The sequence below is a fragment of the Aythya ferina genome (genome assembly GCF_964211825.1).
Source record: "Aythya ferina genome assembly, chromosome: 4".
Taxonomy (NCBI): domain Eukaryota; kingdom Metazoa; phylum Chordata; class Aves; order Anseriformes; family Anatidae; genus Aythya; species Aythya ferina.
In genome coordinates, this window is record NC_140300.1 from 6,520,613 (window position 1) to 6,544,290 (window position 23,678).

The 23,678-nt window shown below is 46.2% G+C and overlaps 1 protein-coding gene and 1 long non-coding RNA gene across 2 annotated transcripts in view; both read left to right on the forward strand.

The window, feature by feature from the left end:
- The window catches only part of FGFRL1 (fibroblast growth factor receptor like 1), a 167,550-nt gene that overhangs the window by 26,710 nt on the left and 117,162 nt on the right, over positions 1-23,678 (forward strand). The gene's annotated exons all lie outside the window — the stretch shown is intronic.
- On the forward strand, positions 9,723-22,141 carry LOC311436428. Its single transcript, XR_014692837.1, has 4 exons — positions 9,723-9,967; positions 10,445-10,609; positions 19,848-21,382; positions 21,500-22,141. It is a non-coding gene; the product is annotated as an uncharacterized lncRNA (long non-coding RNA).

The window sequence follows — 23,678 nt, forward strand, 5'->3', positions numbered from 1 at the left end:
TGTTGAAGAGGATGTGAGATCAGCCCCAAGCTTTTGTGCTGCAGCTTACCCGGTGAGAGAGAGAGGGGAAGTGCTGTGCTTCTCTGCACACCACTGCCACAATTTAATTGGAAAAAAAACATAACCCCTTGCTCTCCCCAAATAACGAGCTACCTCTAAACAGCAAAAATTAAAACAAAAGACAATGGTCAGGGTATGGGAAACCTGGGATGGGTTTGAGAAGGGCCAGCATGACTCCCTGCCAGGATTTGCAGAAAGGATCTTGCTATATGGAAAGATGCTAAGCTTTTAAAGGCATTTCTCCACCTTGCTGGCTGCCTGTCTTGTGTGGGTGAAAGAGACCCATAGTGGTTTGCAGTCTTCAGAGGCATGTCTGTAAATGAGGTGTCCTCTGGGCCATGTAGTGTCATGCACTATTATTCCACGTATATTGAGCATGCTGTGCTCTGACTACTTGGCATCCTTTTCCTGCCCCTTGTACCCGTGTTTGCAGGGAGGTCCTTGGAAGGCACCTACCCATAATAAGCTGTCTTTCCTAAAATAACTTATGGCCTTTTTTTGTCTCTTTGGCCCTTTCACTTGACATAAGTGCTGGAGCGATGACTCAAAATTTCTGTACTTCTCTGCAGAAAAGAGGCAGGCCTAGAAGGAGCTTTCTCCTTTCTCCCCGGCATGGTAACCCTCTCAGTCATGGTGGTGGGCAGTCATTTCTTGGCTGACCTCACCAAGGATAGTCCCTGAAGTGTTGACTAGTTACTATCTTGGTTTCAGGGTTGCTGAGATATGTCCTGCAGGGAACGGCACTCAGGAACTATCTTTTTTCTTGACAAACATCTCCTTACAACCTTGCTGCTCGTGTGGGTTATGTGATTTCCAAGCTGGCCCGGAGCCTAGAAGTGAACTCATAAGCCTCAAGGAGCAATAAGTGTTGCAGTGTTTTAACCAGCCCAGCCAAACAGTTTGTGTGTGTATGTGTGTGTGTGTAAAAGCACTTTCCAGCAGACTGGCTATCTGGAACGATAACCCACCTGGCCTAGTTCCATTCAATAGTGCTATCAGCTGCAATTCTCTGGTCCCATCAAAAAGTAATAATAAAAAAAGACCAACAAGTCAAACAAAGGTATTTCCTCCTGAAATAGGCTGCACACATGTAAACTGTAGTTATATGTGAGTAGAACAAGCCTGTCTCAAACTTAATTTTGCGTGACAAGCAAATGAAGTGCCAGGAAAGCTGAGGTCTGAGCCCGTCTCTTTGTATCAATGAGGTGTATCACAGGTAATCAATCAGATCCTGAAAGCAGCTCCCCTCACTCCACTCTTAGCTGCTGCCATCTTTGCAAGGGTTGTGGAAAGGGGATTTGGAGGCAGCAAATATGTTTGTGATGGGTTTGGAGGTTCTCTAAAGCAAGGGCTCTAACCTGTGAGTTGGAAACAAAGTCTGCATTTTATCCTTGTATTGTGCTCTGATATTCTGCTCTAGAGATGCTGTGCTGGCTTCTCTGAGAAACCAAGGAACTTGTAAAGGTGTCTGATGGTTTTAGTGTGAGCTGAAAGGAGCTGTGAATGCTTCACAAGCCCATTAGGAGTGAACTGTCTGTGTTATGGTACCAAAGCAGTTTTGTACCTGGCTAGAGTGCAAGAAGCAGGCAGGAGAGAAAGGCAAGTTAATGTCTTTACATTTCCTAGAAGTCTCTTGGAACTTGTGATCTTGGGATTGATTTAAAACTTTGATTTGCAGCCATCCTTATTTTACAGTCCCTGCACTCATGGCTGTACTGCCATCTGAGGAGCCTGTCAAATGGAGTCTGCGGAGAGTGAGTGGTGGGCTGTGTGTTAGGAGACCTGCTTGAAGTGTCTGCTTTACCACGAGATGAACAGAGCCCCTCTGTACTTGTGTTACAGGGAGCTGAAGGGGAATTGAAGTGCATCATCAGGAATCTAAGCACCGATTGATTTGTTTTCCCAAACACAGATACATGGTACGCAGGGGCTCTTACTCAAGGCCCTGTTACTCTAGAAGAATATGGGCATCTCACAGGTTCAGTGTCCTAATTGCCAGCCCCATATGGGTGACCTGGGACTGCCCCAGACATCCTATGTTTAGGCTGTCTCAAGGCCCTAAAGTCAGGAGAGCTGTCTCTCATCCCTACATCTACCAATGGTGCTGCCACTGATATATCCTGGTGTGGAGGCTGTTCCCTTTCTACTACTTGTGGGCCTTAGAGGATTTCCTTCTTCTATGGCCATTTCAAAAAAAAAAAAAAAAAAGAATGAGAACTACATGAAAATCCCCAATTCATTTTTAAAGTATTTTTTTTTATTTTACTTTTTAGTCCTAGAACAAAAAAGGTTTCTAGAAAAGGCCCATAGGCTTGATAAATTCAACAACCCCAAAGCTTGGCAGACAAAAACATGCAGTATTAGGAACGATCATTCTGTTAAAACTGATCTAATGAGTTTTGGACTGATGTAAAGTAGCAGAATTCAGCTGTGGCTTTAGTGCCTTGCTTCTGCAGCCATGACCCTGATTTTCTTGAACATGAGGTTTGGCAAGGCAGCACAATGCCCAGTCTCGAGCATATTTTGCTGAGCTCTCAGAAGCAAAGACTGCTTCTGAAAACCTTTGTGCAGAGCCTCACCAAGCCTCTGGTTTCCACCCAACTCCTCAAAGTGATACGGTTGAAAAATAGAGAGAAAAGTTTGCAAAACATTGTTGTTAAATAGATCTCCAGAATTTCCAGGTACTGTCCTTCCCTAATGAGCTCCTGAGCTGTCGTAGCTTTTCTCTCCCAGCTTCCTGACAGCCTGCACACCATTTCCCAGCGAGACTTCTGCCAGTGCCAGAAAGGGAGACGGTGTTGCTTTGCTCAGAGTTGTCCTTGTGCTTTTTCCTCCCTCTTGTTACTGAGATAAGGAGTCCGTGAAAGACTGTGCAAAGCACCATGTCGGTTTAATCAGCATACGAGGGAGAAACTAGATATGCCCTGTTAGTGCAGTCACAGCCCAAGCATGAAATTAAGTGGAGGTGGGGGTGGATGCAACAGAGAGAAATGCTGTCCATCTCTCAGACGCGTAGCTGTGAGTCTGTGGAAAGGGGGGGATTGAGTCGGTGTCCTTGCAGAAAGCCTCTTGGAGCCTGGCAGACCAGGGCTGCTGTGTCTTGCAATTACTGCACATAAGAACCCAAAGGGAGTCACGCTGCAGTTTTGTGCGAGGGTATTAAATGGCACTTTGGGAGAGCATGCATGCTGATTACAGCTGGTGAGGAATGCCATCACTTTAAGAGGGGTGGAAAAGAAGAAGTGAGAACTAGAAGATTTTCTTTGTGCCTTGAGGGATGTGGGGATAGTGTTTTCCCCGTCACCCCAGAGATTAGTGGAGAGTTACACGCGTTCAATCCCAACATCTAAGCCGGAGGCTGCATGTTGACATGGGGTTTAATGCAACCTGTCTGCTTAAATGCTTCTTGAAGCCATGGGGCTGTGTGATGGTGATTACCTCTTCACCTCAATTACTGCAAAGCAGTGGTGGGCACTACCAAATGTTTGCTGTTCTTCAGCCCAGTGCTGGCAGTGTCACTGCATGCCTAACACTGGTTCTTTCAGCCTTCACTTTTTTCCTCTTGTGGTTGTCTCTCGTTGATGCGGGATGAGGCTAGATGGGTTAAAAATGGGCTGGAAGTTCAGCCTTTCTCTGCAAAGCACTGGTATGTCAATGGATCCGTCACTCTGTGCCCAGTATGATAGAACTCACCAAGAGGTTGATACGGGTAGGACTTGTACTGACTCTCCTGTAGAGCCTCTAGATGGCTAGAAGTTTTGTGCAAAAGAAAGAGAGCTCCAGGCTACTGTTGTGGTCCTCTTGTCTTGGTGCTGTGATGCACGTGAGCCATGGGATCTTCTAATGGTTTTGTCTATTAATATTAATCATCTTTTCAACTGTTGAAGTAAAAGGAAAGACTACTTGGAGAAGAATCTGATTCAGGACCTTCCTTGCAATCAGAGGAGGAGCCTTTCTTCAGAAACTAATTTTGTTCCCAAGCCTGACTTTTTGCTTTTTATGCTGTGATATCAGTGTGTTCTCATACACTTATGCAGTAAATTTAATCACTTCTGACACAAAACTTTTACAAAATGTTTCTGATATGACAATTATGTAGGGAACACGCAAACAAGACACTGTTGCCATGAAACACCATGCTGCCCCAATCTCTGCCATTTTATTATCCTTCCAGTGTTTGCGTTGTGAAGAAAGCACTTTGCATCTCTTTCAGAGTGAACAAACCTGTGTAGAATGCTTCTTTGGCACCTTCTTTTTGTTTTAATACAAAGGATGATTTTAGAAACCTCAGCTTACCCTCTGAACTTGTGTGCAGGCATTGCAGCACGCATCTTTGTGCCAGAACTTTGAATGTAAAAGTGTTGTTTGGCACTTTAGGGTGAGAAAAAATAGATGGTACCTGGCTTCTTGGCTTGTGTTTGAAATTATGTGGCCGCATTGACCATGCTCACACTGCATGCTACCTTATTGAGGGAACAGCCCTGCTGAAATGAATGGGTGATAAGCTCTGTATTACGCCTTCCAGTGGGTAGGTCTCAATGCTCAACAGAGGAGTTTGGCACCCATGTCCCTTTTTTATGTGTCCAAGGCACAGGTAAGAGCTTTCAGTAAATTAAGCAGCAAGGAAAATAGAGTTGAGATCCAGCAGATGTGGCAGAGTTGGAAGGTGGTGTTAGGGTCACCCCAGCTCAAACTGCTGCTCTCAGCTCTCCCTCCCATGGCCCTTCACTCAGAAGGTTATTGATACAGGGGAAGAACTGAATTTATCCTAGTTAATTTTGTGTGAACAACCTTGAAGATACAAATCTAAGTGTGTAGATTTACAGATACGGAGCCAGCTCCTGAAAACAGGGCTTTGGCCAAGTGCAGTGACAGAGAGAAACAAATACAAGGATGTTCTGGTGAAAGGGGCTTCTCCCATACACTGGAGAACTTGATGTTCTTGCTGCTGTAACTGTAGCATCATTATGAAATCATGCCACGGGTCTTTTGTTTCTTATTCTTAGTTATTTGTGTTAGTTCTCTGAGTGCTTCAGTCAGCCAGCTTCCTCCCACTGCGGAAAGGAGCTTTCTGTAGATTAGGCTATACGAAATCACGTGGCTGCAGCACTTGTTCTGACTTGATCAAGTAGACCCTTCGTTTCTCTCATTGCCTCTAGTTTGAAGCCAGATGGGTTGGAGAGGGCGAGAAATCAGCATATAATGCCTGTGGATGGAGTCCTTGCTGCCGCCTTTTCCATTTCGGTGTGCGGGCTCCCAGCAGCCATGCAGTAGGTCAGGCCCTAGCGCAGGGGCACCAGCTCTGAGCAGCTCTGAGCACCATTAGCCCAGCTGCTTTGCTCTGAAGCAATATTCATATCCTTGCCATTCATCCCGACTGCTGGCCTAGGCCATTCTCCACCCCGGTCCCCCAAATTCCTCTCTGCCTCCCCTTCCCAGGCCCCTTGCACGCGCTCGGGGGTGATGTGCGGGGCCGCGCAGCGCGCTCTCCTGCCAGACACGCGGGCGTCCTGCCAGCTGCCCGGTTCCCTTGGGCTGACAAAGGCTGGGGCTGCTGCGGGAGGAAGCATGTGCAGCTCCCAAGGGGCAAAGGAGAGCGAGCACTTTGTATCACTTGACAGGAAGGCCTCTGCTTGACAAAAGAGCGCTGCTGACAGGCTCCGAAAAGCAGCCCCGGGGCTTATATTTCCTGAGCCAGCGTGACATCGCGAGCTGCAGTGCACAGGGGTTAAAGAGATGGGAGCATGAGCAGGATCCTTGGGTGTTTGCAGACCTCGGTGAGTGGGTTAACAACCTGTGCCTGGCTCCTGCTTCCCCAAAAAAAGTGAATTTGCCACCCGTCCCTTCCAGCCTGTGCTTTCTGTGCGGCAGCTGGGGCATTGGGGATGCCAGCAGCTCGGGAAGCTCTGGCCAGACTTTTCTCTTCCCCCTCTGCTCCCCCCGCCCCAAGCCTCGCACAGCGGTGAAGTAATCTGTGACATTCAGACAGCGGGAAGGGGAAGCTGCTGCAAAATAAAATAACAGCATCAGGAAGCGGCGCCGTGCTCTTTCCCGCTCCCAGCTGGGAAATGACAGCACTTCATTCAGCCGCTCAAAGCCCGTCGCGGGTTCAGCCTTTGCCGAGCATCTCTGGCTAATAACTTCCCCGCCTGGCCCCGCTCAGCATTGCCCACCCGGTGGGCTCAGGGCACTGGGAGGATGAGACAGGCGAGGTGCCAGCAGAGAGCCCCGTTAACAGCAGGCGCTGCACCGTAACACCTGGCAAAACAGTTGCTTGGGTTTATAGCTTCTGTGAAGCCCCCCGGAGGGTGTTTCTCTTACATTTTAATTCCTGCTGGTTACGTTTTGCAGGAAACCTGGACCTCCCCCCTCTGTCTTTTACGGTGGCTGTTCCTTCCACAGACAGGTCGCAGCACAGCGTTTCGCAGCCCAAATCCAGTGTGCAGTGTGTCAAAGCGAGACTGCCCGAGGCAAGCTGACCACTTGTACAGGTGCCGTATACATTTGGGGAGAGGCTTTCCTCTCCTCCTCCCCTTCTCACCGCAAATCAAACCCTGAATGCAAGGAACTGCCTCTCTGGACAGGTGGTGGAGCGCAGGAGGCTGGTCCAGCATTTCATCCGTAGTTTCTCTTAATGTGCACAAAAGCACAACGAAGTAGATGAACCTTTTGTAATCTGCCCAAACTGACTGCCAACAGCCAGCTGAGCTGTAGCCACCAGTTTGTTCCTGGGGTAATATAATCCTAAAAAGAGAGACGCTTAGTTTTGTGGGTGCTCAGGTTTGTTAGCACCAGTCTGACAGTCCAAAAATGACGCGAAAGGGAGTGCGTGATAAAGTGGGGGTATCAACTAACTGTAGGCACCTAATTTAGGTGTCTAACTGAGGACTCTGAGTTGTGTCTACTCTGTCCACTAGCTACATAGGAGGGTAAAGATAGACAGTGTAAATAGCTCCAGACATTTGAGCTTATGGGGCAGCCTCTCGAGGGAAACAGTGCTGAAAATGCCATTGCTTTAATGGTCAGAACTGGGCTGGACAGTGCACCAGCAAAGCATTCATGTGCTGATGAAATGCGAGGGCTCGTAGAGAAAGGTCTCCTCTGTCATAATCCACCCCAGTTAATCTGAACCAGAAACGTTTCCCTCCCTTCCCTAATAGTAAGCAATTCTTCAAAAGCAACCTCAATTTTCCCTTCTGTAGTGCTCCCTCCATTTCTAAATCATCAGGGAAAAAAAGAAAAAGAAAAAAACAAAAAACAAAAAAATGACTTAGCACGTCAGACCCAGTGAACAGAGGCTGATGGCACTGGCTAAGCACCTTAACAGTGACAGCAAGAGTCACACATTTTAAATCCTCAAAAGCAGATTATATTCTTCGTTTATGTACGACTGGAATGTAAAAATAAGCAAGGCAAAGCCTCCCTTGTTAACTGGAGTCCTAAACCACAGATCTGCTCTGGATTTAATGCCTGCTCTCTTCATCTGAATCTGAAGGGACACAAAGGAGTCAGCGCCTGGTAATGGGCTTGAGGTTCCCGAGGAATTTCCGTCTACTGTTCAGGGAGCCCACAGTTTCAGCTCTGGTGGGCCTGCCTGTGGCTGTCCGCAAGCCCTCTGTAATCATGTGGTTCCCTTTTAACGTCGGCCCCTAAAAAACTGCTTTCAGCAATTAGAGAGCCGAAATGGTCGCCTGTAAACGCATGAGCCGTGTGCATGGCTGCGCTGCTTGGAGAGGGTGGCCCCGCTGATGCCCTCCAAACCAGGCACTTGCAAGCCCTCTGCCAGGCCATGGTCAAGCCATCAGAGGGGAGGCATCTGCTCACTCGTGGTCCTTGTGCTACTGGGTGAGTGCTGGTGGGACGTGGAGGATGCCAGGTGTGTAGATGCTCGACTGCTCTTCGAGGATGGTGTGGATGAGTTGCTGCCTGATGGGGTTTAAAAAGGGTGGCGACAAAATATTGTGCACTGAAGACTCACCAAGCATTAGGTAAATCAGGTAAATAGCATCACCTGAGAGGTGATGCCATCTCATCGCTGTGCTGTCATCGCTGGGCACGTTGAAAGTAGTGTGTCACCCCATGGCTTGTAGGGTGCAGCATGACCTTATGAAATACTAAGCTGGTCCTACAAAACGCTGAGAGATTGTGCCTGCTGTAATTAAAGCTCTTCCCATCTATTGGCTTCGGAAATTGTCACTTCAGCCCTTCCGATGGCTACAGCCTTTAGTGGTTACCCCATCTGCATAGAGCTCCCTTGTGCTTGCGCAAGGATGACATAAATGTCTGTCCATGTTCCTGTGTTTGTTTGCTTTTTTTCTCTTTTTCTTTTTCGAGTTGCTTCTGGATGTTTGTGTTTTGTGCCTGGGTTTTATCACTGAGGCTCCTCTACTGTCAATCCTCTTGCAATTGCTTATTTTTCTTCCTCTCGCTGGATATTTCTTTTCCTCTATCCCACCGCAGTCTCCCCAGGCTTCTCCTCCTGCGGTACAGCTAAATCCTGAGAGCGCTGGACTCTTCTCCTACATCCCGAATCAACAGAAAATATCTGCAATGTTTCTTGGCCAGGTGCACTAAAACAAGCCAAGGTATTAAATGATGTCACCATCTTTCAATAGAGCTGTTTGGTCTGTTTGCCACAGAAGCGAGACAGCAGCTGTGAGCTGTAAAGAGGAGGCCCCCGGCATGTATGTCTGGACCAGTGTGCCCCAAAGCCAAATTCCCCTGTACAGTGAGTCTGATTTTCAAGTGTCTGACCACTTAGGGTTGTACAAAGTTGCAGGAGGGGAGGTGTGTGCTGCCTGTGGGGGCTGTATTCCTGCCTCTGCAGTCCGCCTGCTGCAATTTGTTTCATAGCCCTGTTCATCCTCCTGCTTTCTGCCCTATTGCTCCATTTGGATGTGCTCTCTCATTTGCCCCACACCTCGTTTGATCAGGGCTCTGACCTGATCAGGACCTTGGGAAGCTGCCATGATGTTTGTGATGTAAAACCCTACTGTGCTAGCATGACAGCACTTCAGCCCGTTTTGCATCACTGTAAATGATTGCTGCAAAATGAAAAAATGCTCTCTCTCTTTTCCATGTATTACATTAGCTCTGATATATATAGAAAAAAAATAATCTGGGAAAGAAACTGTTTTCCATCAGAAAAAGCAGTCCCATCCCATTAAAATGAAAGTGCCTCACAGAGTAGTGTGGGCTTTGCTGATCTACAGACCCAAACAATCCTCTTTAAAATACGGGTTTACTTTTAAGACAATTTTCACACTTTGCGTTTTGTTGCCACTTGATGTCGAGCTGGATTTTGAAATTTCTGAAATCCTACTCAAAACAAAATGCCAAATAATCATGGTGTAGTGCTGTCTGCCTTGATGTGGGCTCCGTGTTCAGCCCAGGTCAGCAAGCCGTGTCTGCAGATAAAGAGCTATTCTGGTAAAGTGAGCTCACAGTGGATGTGTAAATGCAATAAAACCTAAAATTTGTATAATGTATACCCGTGACTGAATCTTCTCTCCCTAAGAATCAAAGCTTCTAACCTGTTTTTGGAAATGTCCCTCCTTAAATCAAAAAAATAAGACAAAGATACAAGTAAATAAACAGGCCAGTCCAACATGGAGGCCCTGGCAGCTCTGCCGAGGAGAAGCCTGGTGCTCAGCTGCAGATGATGACAGAGCTGAGGAGAGACACCACCCTCCTGCTCACAGCCCCAGCCTGTTAATCTGAAACTGCTGCATCCCAGTCTTGGGAGAGTTTTTAAATAGCAAGTCAAGAGGGAAGCCATGCTTGTGTAGGGACTGAGGGAGCCGAGTTTGAGATAGCGCATGGATGGAAAGGCTGCCAGGACTGCAGCCCTCCTCTTCCCATCGCCCAGGTGTTGTGAATAGCCCCTGCCTGTGTTTTGTCTTTAAAGGTGACTTTTTTTTTTCAGATAAATGCCTTCTGGCATGGAGGTGGGGGGAAGAAAATTGGCAGAGAAGAGTCTGTGTTTCAGCCTTTCTGCTGAGGTTTGGGCATGGCCGCCATGAGGTTGGGTGGGTTGGTGGGTGAGGCGCGACATGGCGGGTAGGACGTGAGGTGGCGGGTATGGCACAACGTGATGGGTAAGGTACGGCAGCAGGGAGCTCCTGAGGTGGCCCACAGGCCTGGTGTCCATCTGGAGGGCCAGTGCTTACAGTTAAGGGTTATGTGTGACAGGAGGGAGAGGACGGAAGGTCTTGGTGACAATGTGAGCTGGCACCAGGTCCGTGAGTGATGACAAAAGCGAGGCTTTCAGGGCAAACGGGATGTCAAATGAAAGCAGGATTTCTGAAAGACAGATGTTAAAGCATTCTTTTCCAGTGCTTTCTGCCTATTTGGCTTGTCAGGTGTCCTACTCTTTCATTTAAAGGGTGTTTGCTGTATTTGCCCCATCACTCCAGCAGAAGCTGCACTACTCTGTGAGGCCTCAAGGAAGCACCCCTGGGCTCATGGAAGTGGGGTTAGTCCCTGGTCCTGAAAAATAAGTTGGAATGATTGCCGAAAATGGTCCTTTCCAGACCTTGAGTAGATCATGGTAAGCACTGCATGCCAGCCTCCTGCAGTCTTTGAAATGAATTTTAATTCATTTCACCCACTTTCACCTTCTGGAAGTTCCCTCACTTGTTTTTTACCCATCCTGAGGGTTACCTGGGACATGCAAGCAAGGCTAAGGTGGGTGCTGGAGCATATCTATTTATTTCAACATAAGGGGATATGGTGGTGGGTCTAGTGTTCCCCTTGGGTGCCTCTAAGCCCCACTGCTGGCTGAAGTCTCGTGTCCTCTGAGACATGAGCTGTGTCATTTGAAGTGTATAGCTGCTTCCGTGTACCTATTTGGACCAAGCAGATCAGAGGAAAACCTTCAGCCAAGAGTGCTCTCCTCATTTGTTAGAGCCTTGACAAGTTAAATAGAGGGAGAGATTAAAAATGAATGGGACTTATGTTGGAAAGATCTGCTCTGGAGACATTAAAGAAAAGGGAGGTAAGTCAACAGGAAAGTCACCTGCCTAATGGGAGGAAAATCTGAATATTGGGAGTGCTGTTGGTGCCCTGGTTCCCACCTGAGCCATGCCTGGTGGGTATGGCATTGCCCTGCTCAGGAGGGAGCTTCTGCCGTGGCTCAGCACCATCATTATAAATGCCCTGACAAGTTTGCCTTTCTGAAAAACAATATGAAAAAAGCGGTCCACTTTAACAAGTTGCATGCAAAGCAATTAATGGATCCTTTCCATGTGCTGACGGATTTCATATGTCTGTCTGCCTGTCTTTCTCTAGTTATTAATTGCTTAGGCTGCTAAGCACAAGTTTCTCATTCATTATCTTTATTTATCATCAATACTTGTCTGTTGGTATGCTTAACTGTTGAATTGAGCTAAAGTCTCACCGATTCCTGGCAGACTTATGTATTACTTGCATGAGAACATATTTCTGCTGTCTGTTTAAATTAGAGTGAATATGCAGTCATGTTAATGACAAGATCAGGACAACTCCAGCTTTGTGTCAGTGTAACAACAAAACTTGGCCTACATGCTATCTTTGCTCTTGCATAGGAAGTTTTTTTGGTAATTGATGGACTTTTTTGTTTCTTTTTCTAAAGCATTTACTGAAAAAAATGAATTCCATTATAAGGCTATTTCTTTAGCAAGGAAGTATGTTATAAATAGAAAGCAAAATTTCTCATTCCAAGAAAGCAGTGTAAATCTGGACCACATCTGCTGACTTCAGCAGAACTGTACCAGGTTTACACAACACACGTTGCAGCTGGACTTGTGTTGTGTATACACAGAGAAAGTTAAGTCATTGTTAGTGTTGATGGGAACGTATTTGGGAAATGAAGCTTTCCTGAAATTGTTTTTTGCACTTGTGTTGAAACCCATATACTTGGGAAGAGGTATAAGTTTAATGAAAACTTAATCAGGGAGATCCAAAGGGAGAAGCAAGAGGAAGAACAAGACAATGTGGTCTTCCTCATCTTGAGGTCAGGTTGCTGGATGGGATGTGAAGCTCCAGGTTCAAATCACTATTACATAGTATTTATATAGTTCATGAGGTTGCTCATGTCCAGTCTTGTTTTGAATATCTCCAACCTGTCCTCATGCATGGAGTTATTCTTCCCCAGGTGCAGGACTTGTCCCTTTCCCTTGTTGAACTTCGTGAGATTTCAGTTTTCCCATTTCTCCAACGTACTGAGGTCCCTCTGAATGGGAACATTATCTCTTATATCTCCATCCTATTTTTTTTTATGTGGAGGAAAGGCTTTTGTGGAGGTTTTATGTAATTTTATGGAGGAAAATCTAATCCACACTTAACAGTTTTTGGTTTTGGATTTGGATTGCATGACCAGAGACATCTGTTTGGTTGCATTTAGCATGGTGATCAGGAGAACAGCAGTGGTGTTAGGACAGTGTGTGGTGGGGTTTGGGAGCTTTTTTATGCTTCTCCAGGTGGTATGAATCCGATCAGAGCAGTCTGGAAGATTGCAGTATTATGGAAATGAGTTCTGCAGCATAATTACATCTGCAGCCAAAGATTGTCTCAAATCCTAAAACCTGAGCAAACCAAGCCTGTTCCCAGACTTGAGCACTGCTGCTTCTGCTTAGACTAGAGGGCTCAGAGTAGGTTTAGGGCTGTAAAATGGTTGCATTGGTATTTGGCAGAAAAACAATCTAATGCATCATGAACATTTCCAACATTGGATAACTGGGATACTTCCAGGCTGATTTCAAAGCCAATTAAAGCAATGTCCCTGAGCGCTGCATGTTATACCATGCACCAGGTAAGTAGTATTCAGGAGAATGTGACGTGTGTGACATAGGATGGAGAGCTGTGTCAGTTTTGGGGGTCCATGAGTTCCTTATGCTGTGATGACTGTCATGGATGCATCACAGCTGCTGCTTCATTGATGTGCAAGTCACAAAGCACAACAGCATAATCCACAAACCTCTGCCTTGTTCCTGGTATTTTGCATACATCTGCAGATCATAACCCAGAAGTGCTTTTTTATGAGTGAAGACAAGGTAGAAGACAAATCTTATAGCCAAAAGTTGTCAGCAGTGGTAGACTCCATAATTTTCCTTTACTTCTGTTTAAGGATTCATGATTTTCCTCCCTCCTACATGGACAGTGTGAGGCTTCCAAACAGTTGATACCTTTCTGTTTAGCTTACAACAAACACTGAAGCAACGCCATGTTTATGGTGGATGCAGCCCTGCATTCAGGGGCAGGATGACTTGTGTCAGTCCCAAAACCTACAAGGTTTGGTTTGCAGCTCTCGCACCGCTGGAGATGCCTCATCAGTTACCAGATGGAAGGCAGACACGTGGATCTCATGCTTCCATGATGAAGCCTGGGGAAGTTGGCCTTTGACAAAGGTTCCCTGTGTTGCTCTGTGCACTTCAGGCATTTTTTTTCAGTCACCTGTTCCTGTGCCATGCTGTGCTGCCCTGCCAGCTGTGCTGATCAGGTTGCTTGGTAAATAGGATCAGTGAAGTTATCATGTTTAAAAAAATAATGAACCCCCCCCCAAACTGAGACAGCAATAATAACGCCCTTGAGATTGATAACCCTTCCTCTCCCCTGTTGTTTACTCCATGCAGATTTTAAGCATGGCAATGCAGGGGCTGTCCCCGAGGCACAGAGAGCCTCTGATCTCACTGGTGTCCTTGGAGTGATGTGTTACAAACAGAAAGGAAGGAGAGAAGAGCCCAGGCCTCATCGTCAGAGAGCGCATGATTATTTTTGCAGGCAGGAAACCTTACCAGACCCAATAGCTTGGACCTGGATGTGCTTCTGAGAGGTAGCCAACCTTTCCTAGAACTAACCTTTTGCACTCTTGCTGTTGAAATCCCCATGCTGACATCCTAACCCTGCTGGAGTGCAGCCTTTTAATTTCTTGGATGTGCCAGCAAGCTCTTTTATTATTTTTTTCCCCTTCCCACAGTCAGTCTATTCAGTCCTTCTTAGAACAGGCTGTCCTGCTGGGATGTCTCAGTGCAATTAGATATTAGGTGTCAGGAGCAGATAATGGGCGAACGCCTATCAGGGGAGATGGCACTTAGCTAATCGCTGGCTGTCTTTATCTAACAGGCTATTTCGGGGAAAAACAACAACAATGCGAGAAAGCTCCCACTGTAGTGTCTGTGTCTGAGACTGGCTGCTGGGGCTTCGGGGTTGTGTTGGCATTTCCACCCCGGCTTCACTTGGTGCTTTCCCAGCAGCCTTGTTTTCACAGCTGCCCCATGACCGGGCAGGAGCCCGTAAATGATCGTAGCCACAGCTCTTGCAAGACCTCGTTGTTGGCACATCTGTTTTCTGCTGGATCCCTTTGGTGTTGCCTTGGTTGTTTCCCCAGGCAAATCAAGAACCTAGGTATGGAAGCGTGTGGGAAAAGATGAGCTATTAGGATAATTAGCATCGTCCGTGAAACCTCGACATCTTAGATGCCTGTTACATCAGAAACATTCAGGGTTGAAGTCACATCTTTAAGCATTTTAGTGAGTTTGAACACTTGACTGTGTATCTACAGCATCTGTCTGGTTTAGGTGTCTTACATCATCTTTCTGGGATCTGTTTCAGCAGCAGATTTAAAAAAAAAAAAAAAGTTAAATAAAACCTAGGATGGCTGATCTTACACACTTGGATTTTTTTTTTTTGAGTGTTCTCTGCCTGAAACTAATTAGCTCATGCTAATTCGCCCTAAGTGGTGAATTGCTAGGGTGGCAGCTATGGATGTTGTCAGTCAGACACCAAAATCTAGTTCCTGGTGAACTGAGATCCCAGGTGAGCCTCTCCAGTTGACACGAGTGTTGTTACTCTGAAGACTTGCCCTGGGTACCCCAGCTGGTTGCAACAGGAGAAAAAGCAGAAGCTATATATATATGAAGGCTTTGGGAAAATAACTTTAAAGAGAAATAAAAACTCCATCTTCCTGCTCGCTGCTGTCCCACACAAAAAAAAGAAAATCTCACCATGTAACTCCTGAATTACAGGAATTCCTGGAGCCCCAGCAAACTCTGCCTAATCTCTCCCAGTCCCTCACGTATCGCCTCTGAATGTTTTCAGTGAGTTCCCAGACCTCGTGCTTTCCTGCTCCTGATAACTAGCCATTGCTGGGATGCCAGAACCACTGCACTGCATAGTTCAGCTATCAACAGAAATATAGTGAGATAAAGGGGATGGTTAATACCAGAGCGTCTGTGGTAATGCAGATGTCAGAGATACTCAACTGGCTTTCCCGGACAAGTTCTTTAAATGGGTCAAGTTACTTTGGGAAAATAGTATCTAGCTCTTTTGAGAGTGTGAACATCCATAAGAACATCATGCAGACATTTCCTCCTGTTGAAGAGTCGGGCATCCATCAAATATATCCATAGTACTTCAGAGTCTTGGCAAAGTAATGCCACCTCATCTGGGGCTTTCCGAAGATAGCCTCCTGGGCACTGAGCGGGTTTGGAAAGCTCAGAGTTGTGACTGAAGATGAAAAGCCGGCCTGAATGCAGGGCAATGAGTTCCTTTGAGAATTAAGCCCATAAAAAAAAAAAAAAAAAAAAGAAATCTGACAGAGGAGCTGAAGGATTTGTTGCAATGGATGGGCAATTGTAGGATCACAGATGCCAAAGAGGAAGAATAGGGCTGTTGGGTCTTCCTGCCAGGTCAGGGCTGTCTAGTCCAGCAACCTGGTCAGTTGTTTCAAATGAGGGTTTCCATTGCTTCCCTTCTGAGACCATTTGTGTTTCCTGATAGGAAAAGGTAGTAACAATGAGATCTAACTCCCAGGCTATATTTTTCTTCCATCTAGCTGCTGGCTAATGTTCTTAATCCTTTTAATGGGAAATACATATTCCAAAAAGAGGGAAGGGATTTCTTGGGGACCCTCAGATGATGTGCCATTGGCAATGGTGTTTTCACCAGCATGAAAACTTTGCTTCTAGCTTTGGAAATATCTTCGAGCTATGGTGAACTCATGAGTGAAATGAGGGTTCATCCCTCCTTCTGAATCTCATCAGTGGGATGCCCAAATAACCCCGTGTAATGCACTACTGCATGTGTCAGAGCAAATGTGCTCTTATTCTGTGGAAAGTGCAGGGTAGAACATGAATTTGAGCTAAAATTTCTGCATTTGAGACGGATGCCCACTGAGCAGTGGTGGCTTGAGCACATTTGGGAGTTTGTAGCTGCTATGGGCATTTGTCCAGAGGGTGACTGGAGATACTCGTGCTGGAGAAGTTCTGGAGAAATGGAAAATGATACTAGTTATACTAGCCCAGGATTTTATCCATGGGTCTCTGGATCACCCCCTGGGACTCTTATCCCTTTGCACTGAGTAAGGGAAGCAAAGGCAGGAAAGTGGAGGCTGCATTTACTCCCCCATTCATGGGGATGCTGCACGTCACCATTTATGGAGGGGGATTGGTCTCAGCTGTGAAGGCAGCTGCCCGTCTGCCCCTTCTGACGGTTATTTAATGCTTGTTAAAGGAACTCACCCTTTAGTTTAACTTCAGCATTTCACTTGATAGCTTTCTGGGCAGCCACCGGGGCTGGGAAAAGGGAGGGAAGAAGAATCCCAAGAGCAGTAGCAAGACAGAGGAGAATGGCCAGGGAAGGGAAAAAAAAATATAAGGACATTGTTTCTAACAGCACTTAGTGGCCTAGATTTTCTTTTCACAGCTATTTCAAAAGTCTGCTTTATTGTAGAGCCATTCAGCTTTTATTGGTATATAGTACACTGGGTAGCAGCAGCCACTGTTGTCTGCACGGCTCTTAACATGATACTCTGCCAGATGGCAAGAATATAAACCTGCGTTTGTACTCCGGGACTGATCAAAGTTTTTTGCTGTTGTCACCCCTGTAACGTTGTCACAGATGTAAGGCTACTACACCCTGGCTCTCATCCCCGCTACCTCCCTGTGTAAATGCAGTACAGTGCCCCTTTTCATAGCAATGTAATGCCTGCATTCCTTAAATCCCAAGGATAGCCCCGTGCAGGGGAGGATGCACTGCGAGGTTTCACCAGGAGGTTTTTAGACAAGGTTTGTGCACAAGTGAGCGCAGGGAGTGAAGCTGGCTATGGGGGGGGAGACCTCTAGTAGATGGAAATCAGCAGCCCAGCTACGTAACTGTGCTGAGCTACTCCAGGGCAGAACGCAGCCTGGGATCTCAGCAGGAATCCCGAAAAGGATTTGGGAATGATTTAAAAAAAATATGTAAGGCGATGTTCAGTGGTTTTCGATTAAGAAAATTTGGTGGAGGAGAGAAGCTGTCTTGGGAGGGGGAGTGGGACTGTGCCTCTGTAATGGGCAAAGAGAAATCCCACCCCGTGCAGGGAGGAGATGCAGGGGTCCTGCTCCCTGCAGGTTGCTCAGGTCAATTTAAGCAGAAGAGGGGAGTGCAAGCATCATGAGCCATGTTCTTTCCCCTGTCCTCTAAAGAAATGACCTGCAGCCGAGAGGGAGAGGGAAAGCAATGTCCAGAGGTCTGTAGGACTACTTCTTTAGATGTTTTTTACAAGACTGCACCCTTGTAATCTCACCTGATGCTGCTGGACCAGGGCCTCGTTGTGTGGCAAGGGGAGATGATCCCCTTCACCATTCTGCTGTGTATGAATCACCTCCAGGAAAACACGGCTGATGCATGTTGTAAAAAAAAAAAAAAAAAAAAAGTGGCAACTTTTCCCCTCTCTCTCTCTTTTTAAATTTAAACGGCTTGGGTTTTTCTCACATTGATGGGGAGGAGGGGAGAAGCAGCCTGGTTTGGGATGATTTATGGCTCCAGGGTGGCTAACATTTTGGCGAACCTTGCAGGAAGAGCCCCCGAAGCATGCCAGCTGTAATCTGCCGAGCTTTCGAAAGATACACTCAGCAAGATAACGTTTTATTTATCCTTGTACAAACAGGCTGATGGAAAATGTGCACGTCCCAGACAAGGGAATTCTCCCTCCTCCCTCTGCCCCCTCGCCCCAGTTCAGGCTCCCCGGCAGCAGCTGAGCTCTCTTACTCCTGTAGTCCCCGACAGCTTCAAATTCACTTCCCTCAGCGCCTTCAAAGGAGGTTTTGATAAATGCATTACACTTTACAGCCAGCCAGGGCTCTAATTGCCAGGAGGATTACGATAAGCTTTTTTCTTGTTGTTTCAAAACAATCTGGAGGACGGCGTGCCCTCCCGGTGCAAAGCTCCCCCCCAGCCCAACCGTAGCCGGGCAGGGAAGAAGCAGCAGGGTGCAATCCTCACCCTGATTATTACACTAAACTGGGGATTATTTGATTATAATCCAACCGAGGCGGTATGGAGCTCGATGCAGACCTGCTGGTGACCTGCCCTCGATGGGGGACTTGTGCCAAGGCAGCTTCTCCGCCAGCCGCCAAGCGCCCTGGCACCTCCGGGGGCTCGGGAGTCCCAGCACCAGACCAGCCTCGTGGGCCAGCGAAGTGGAAACTTAAGAGGTCTGTCAGCCCCTGGGAGCGATTTCCTTTCTCTAGCCATGCAGTTATTTGTGCATCAATGCTTTTTTTTTTTTTTTTTTCTTTTTGAAAGGACGCTCTTGCTCCTGTGCTGCTAAGTTTAATGACCAGGATCTGGTTAAAAAGTAACATGGGGAAAAAAAGTAGAGCTGCCTTAAGTTGTGATCTAAAAATAGGGAAACCTATGCCATTAAATTGAGAGGATTTAGAAGCATAACCATAAAGCCAAGAAGAGTTTGCCAGGAGCTATCAAGTGACACAGATTTCAACTCCCTGCTTCTCCTAATTTTCTTCTTTTAAAGGTGAACCGAGCAGGCTTAGGTTACTATTTTGCTGCTTTTCACTACAAACAGAATCCAGGGGGTTCCCACTGTGATGGATACTGTTAGAGTTTCTTTTGTAATTGTTATTGATTTTATTAGTAATATATTTCTAAGTCTTTACCGTCAGTAAAGAAAATGCTTTGTAAGGACTACTTAACCCTTAAATATCCCAAGATGGGATTGATACATACACAACATGTATGGTTACTGTTCTTGGACTTAACAAATTACAGCTTAAATCTTGAAGCATCGGGAGTCTACTTGACTAACCTGAGAGGAATCCCTTCCATCTTTGCCATTACCTGCCCCTGTCTCCTCCTGCCCATTGATAGTTTCAGCATGGCTCAGCGAGATGCTTTCGGAGGAGATGAGTTCGGTTTTGTTTCCATTTCTCAGTGGGGTTGGCAGGAGACAATGGAGCCTTGTTCCAGCATCACCTTTTTGTGTCTAGAAAATTGCTTTTCATATCAAAGGCAGATTCCCAGTTAGTTGGCATCTTTGATTAATCAACGTTGGTTTTTAATGATTTTTTTGGGGCTACTTACCTACTTTTGATTGGTCCAGGCTTCAATATTTGCCCCAAAGCCCTACATAATACTGCGATTGTACACATGGGCTTGTGCTCACCTCAGATGACACGGTGCCAGTCTCAGTATTGCTTTGTATGAAAGAGTATCAGGCGGCTTGCTATCAAGGAAGGCCTCATTTGTCTTTTTTTCTAGACAGTCTCTTTGAATCAGCTGGGCTCTGTCCCTTTTTCAGATTCTTGAACATGAACAGAGCTGTCCAGTACGCCAAAAGGCATCCTGACAGACAAACAAGGAAATATTCAGGGAACTTTGAAGGTGATGAAAAGCAAAAGTTATTCTAGATAAGCTCTGGAACATACTGCCATGAGATAACACCAGGGGCACGTGCTGGTTGGGATTAAAAAATATGTAGATATGTTGATAATGGGAATATCTGCTCTCATGTTACCCTGTTCTTTTTTAAGGGATGCTAATCCTGATGCTTTAAAGGCATATGCTGAATACTGAACATACGGTTATTTAAGGACTGCTTTACTGGTGTATGATGGTATGCTATGCAGTCAGTGGTTTCCTAGTGTGAGCATAGCTGCTAAAACAAAGCCATACATCAGCCCACACAGCTGAAGCATCCTCTGAAAACCAAAGATAAGTGCAGGATTTCTGGTACATGTTGTCTACGCTGGAGACTCCGGAGTGAGGCTGGGATCACTGTTAAGGAACATCATCCTTACAGGACTAACACCCTCCCAAGACTTGCAGCTTCCTCCTGGATGTCTGGAGGCAGAAGAAGTGTGTGCCATCCCATTTGGTGTTTCTGGCTTTCCCCAGTGAATTGGGGTGAACTCACTGTCGGCTTCAGAAGCACCCCTCCAGCCCCCATGCTTGCAGCTGGTTGTTTAACTTGAATTCAGCTGGTAGGGCAGACAGATGCTGCTGTCCTAAACATAAGCTGCTGTCCCCATTAAACATGCTGTATGAGCTAAGCCACTGCTGCATATATGGGTGAAGAAGTATGAGTATTTTCAGTGTGCTATAAATGAAGACAAAAAAAAAAAAAAAAAAAAAAGAAACAGCAGTGTGGCTTGGCTGAAGATTTTGGAGAATGGTTCAATCTGAATTGGTAACACTACCTTTAGTCAGGTATATTCTGCCAACTTCAAAACTGGATGGGAGATGCCAGAGGCTTTCTATAGATTTCAGTGGGAATTGGGTCAATTTTCTGACCCACCACAATCTCCCTCGAGCTCCTTTAGCTACTCTCTTGTTTCAGAACAATCCCATTTGTTTTTAACTCCCCCTCCCTGTCCCCATCGACCCAGCACTCCAGTTTATTTAGCAGATGTTGACCTAAACTTTTGTAGCAAGGGTAAACAGAGCTAAGGTCAATCGAAGAAACACAGCACCCCAGGAGAGCTGCTGCTTTTCACCGCTGCTGGCGAGCCTGCGTCCAACTGGAATTGGAGGGAAGCTGAAAAGAAGTGGGTAGGATTAGTCCCATCGAGTACAGGAGGGTTTATATGTATAAAAAAAACAGTCACACAGTACAAAAGCGTGCAACCCTAACATGAACTGGGTAAATCTATACTCTCCTCATGTTACCTCCCTTTGAAGACCTTGCGTTTTGTACTCTCAGCGATTACCATGTGAATCAGTGATTTTAAAAAAAAAACACAAACCCAACATCTTGATAAGAATCCGTTTGTGCTTTACCAGCCCATCCTATAAGGTAACCAGAGCAAGGTTCTTTCACTCCAGCCATTATTGGCAACTCAGATTATGTTCTTCAAAGTCTGTCTGTCTCGTTCAAACACAAGGTCCGTATCTTGGCTGAACATTAACGTTACCTGATAGGCCCTATGTCCAGCTCCACCTTGCCCTTCCCAGCAGGTTAGGCTTTATAGCCGAGTCACAGCGTGAGCAGAGGGAATAAAGAGCCTTTGTGCTCCTCTTGGGTCCATCCCCTGAAGCTGATCAGGCACCCAGATTGATTACCGGTCAGGTAAAAGACCCGATAACCTCCCGAATCTGTATGCAGACCCCTTTCTGACTGCTTCCTCCTCTGATTTGCATTTCAGGCTTCTGTCTCGTTTTGGAAACGATTTGCTCTTTCTTGCAGTGCAGTGCAGACAGGAGGAAGTTAACATGAGAAGAGTCAGCAGGGAAGGCGTGAGCTTGAAGGCCACCGTTTTACTACTGTACAAACAGGAATTCAGGCCATCACCTGTTATTTAAAGCATAGCAATGACTAGTTCAGCTCCTCTTCTTCACAACTACTAGGAATCAGCGTTAATTTATCCATTTATTAAATGGATATAGATAAAATGACATTAAATTATTAAAGTTGCAAAACAAAGAATCGAAGAAAACATCCTCTTCTGGCTTAATTCAGCATCTGTATGCATATGCCACGTGATACAATCTCTAATCAGAAGCTCTCATACCATTTTTCTCATAAAATTACAGTTCCCCATAAAAATGTAATTACATGTCCCAAGCATGCGAAACCTTAGCCCAAACAGTTCTGCTAGGCACAATTACGAGCAATTTAACTTCTGTCATCTTCAGTTTTAACAACCTGATGATTCTCACCCTAACCACAGAGACTCGTGGTAGCTGTTAGAAGTCCCATGTGGAACTCTGCAATTTCTTCTGCTTGGGATAGGAACAGCCTGTGAAGAAATTTTGTATTAAAAGGGTGTTTTTTTTGTTGTTGTTTTTGGTTTTAATGTTGTTTCTCTTATGGCAGCCCCAGCAAACAGTGGTGAAGTTTGTTCAGAGCCTCTTCTCTCTCTGCTGTGCTGGTGTATGGGTAGAAATGGGTATGATTTGAAGTAAAGGTTGTGAAAGTGGGACTGTGCCCATGTTGTTGGTGTCCACGTCTGCTGGAGGATGCTTGCCTTCATGTGAAAACGTGGAAAACTCTAGGAAATTATGCTTCTCCCTCCTCCATTCGGGAAGTGACCCACCAGGCCCCAAATCCCTCACTGCTGCATTATAGGAGCTGAGAGGAGAGGTGAAGCCTCTTCTCACCTAAACCCAACAATTATAAACAAGCCATTTAGCTGGAGCATAAAAGATTGTATAAATGGAAGTATGCCTTCCCTTAAGGTTTTCCATCAGAGGGGCTGTTACCCTGACACCCAGCCCTGGGGAACAGCCTGCTCTTTTGTGAGCGATTCCTAAGGGAGGTCTGAGGAATTTTGAAGCTGTCAGGCTGTAATACCCTGGTTTTAGCTTTTTCGAGAAAGCACACTCTTTTCCAGAGACTGAAGCCAGACTGCTGGCTTAAAGCTGCTACATTTCACCAAAAGAATGCTGATTATTTCACAGTCATGTGAGCGCCTGACCGGTAAAACGTGTGGGCAGTCTGCGATTTTTTTTTTTTCCCCCCTGTTTTTTCACCGATTTGGCTTCTTAATACAATGCCTGAAGATCTTTTGAAAGGGCCAGAAAAATCTGCTGACGGCTCACGCAGCTGATTTGACCCAGAGCGCCTGCTTGGCTGAGCAGAAAGATGACACTGCAGCAAAAATGTTACTTTAAGGGAAAAGAAAACACGCGCAGTGCTCCTGCTATTGTTCCCAGCCTCTGTTCTGGTGCCAAGCTCGGCACTTAGGAAAACACAGAGGTACCAGGTTTTAACCTTTCGCCTGCTTCCCGCAGGTGTTATCTTTTGCTCTGAATGGGCAGGACGAGGGCCACAAATCACGTTTCTAGCCTCCAGCAGCCCCGCTGGCTACGAGGAGCTTTTTAGCAGGTTTCGCAGTGAGCAGCTTAACGAGATTTTCAGCCAAAAGAGGCATTTGCTCAGTCCTACTCTTTCTAGGTTTTCAGCTGGTGTCTTCTCTTGCAGTGCTGACAAATAGTGGGGGCGGTTGGGATATCCAGCCTGCGCTGAATAGGAGCAATGGAGCAGGCAGGTCTCTCTGTTTTTGTGATTTAACTACATTTCATCACTGACAGAGGAGTTGGAAAGAAATCTGAAATGACTTTAGCGAGGTTCCCGTCTAAATAGTGATTGTTTCGAGCGAAAACGGTTCGGGCAAGGAGAGCAAAGTGCTCTGACTTCAAAGCTTGTCATTGTGGAGAAATCTGATGGTGAGTGGTCACGCATACCTGCCCGTCGCTCCTACGGCAGCCAAGCCAAGGGTGCTGGCAGGCAGCCTGGGCGTGTTCCCCGTACAGTCTGGGTGAGAGATCCTCAGCTGGTGCAAATCACGATAGCTGTGTTTAAGTTGGATTTTTTTTTTAACCTACTGGCTGCACTGAGGGCTAGACTCCACTTACGAGCCTGT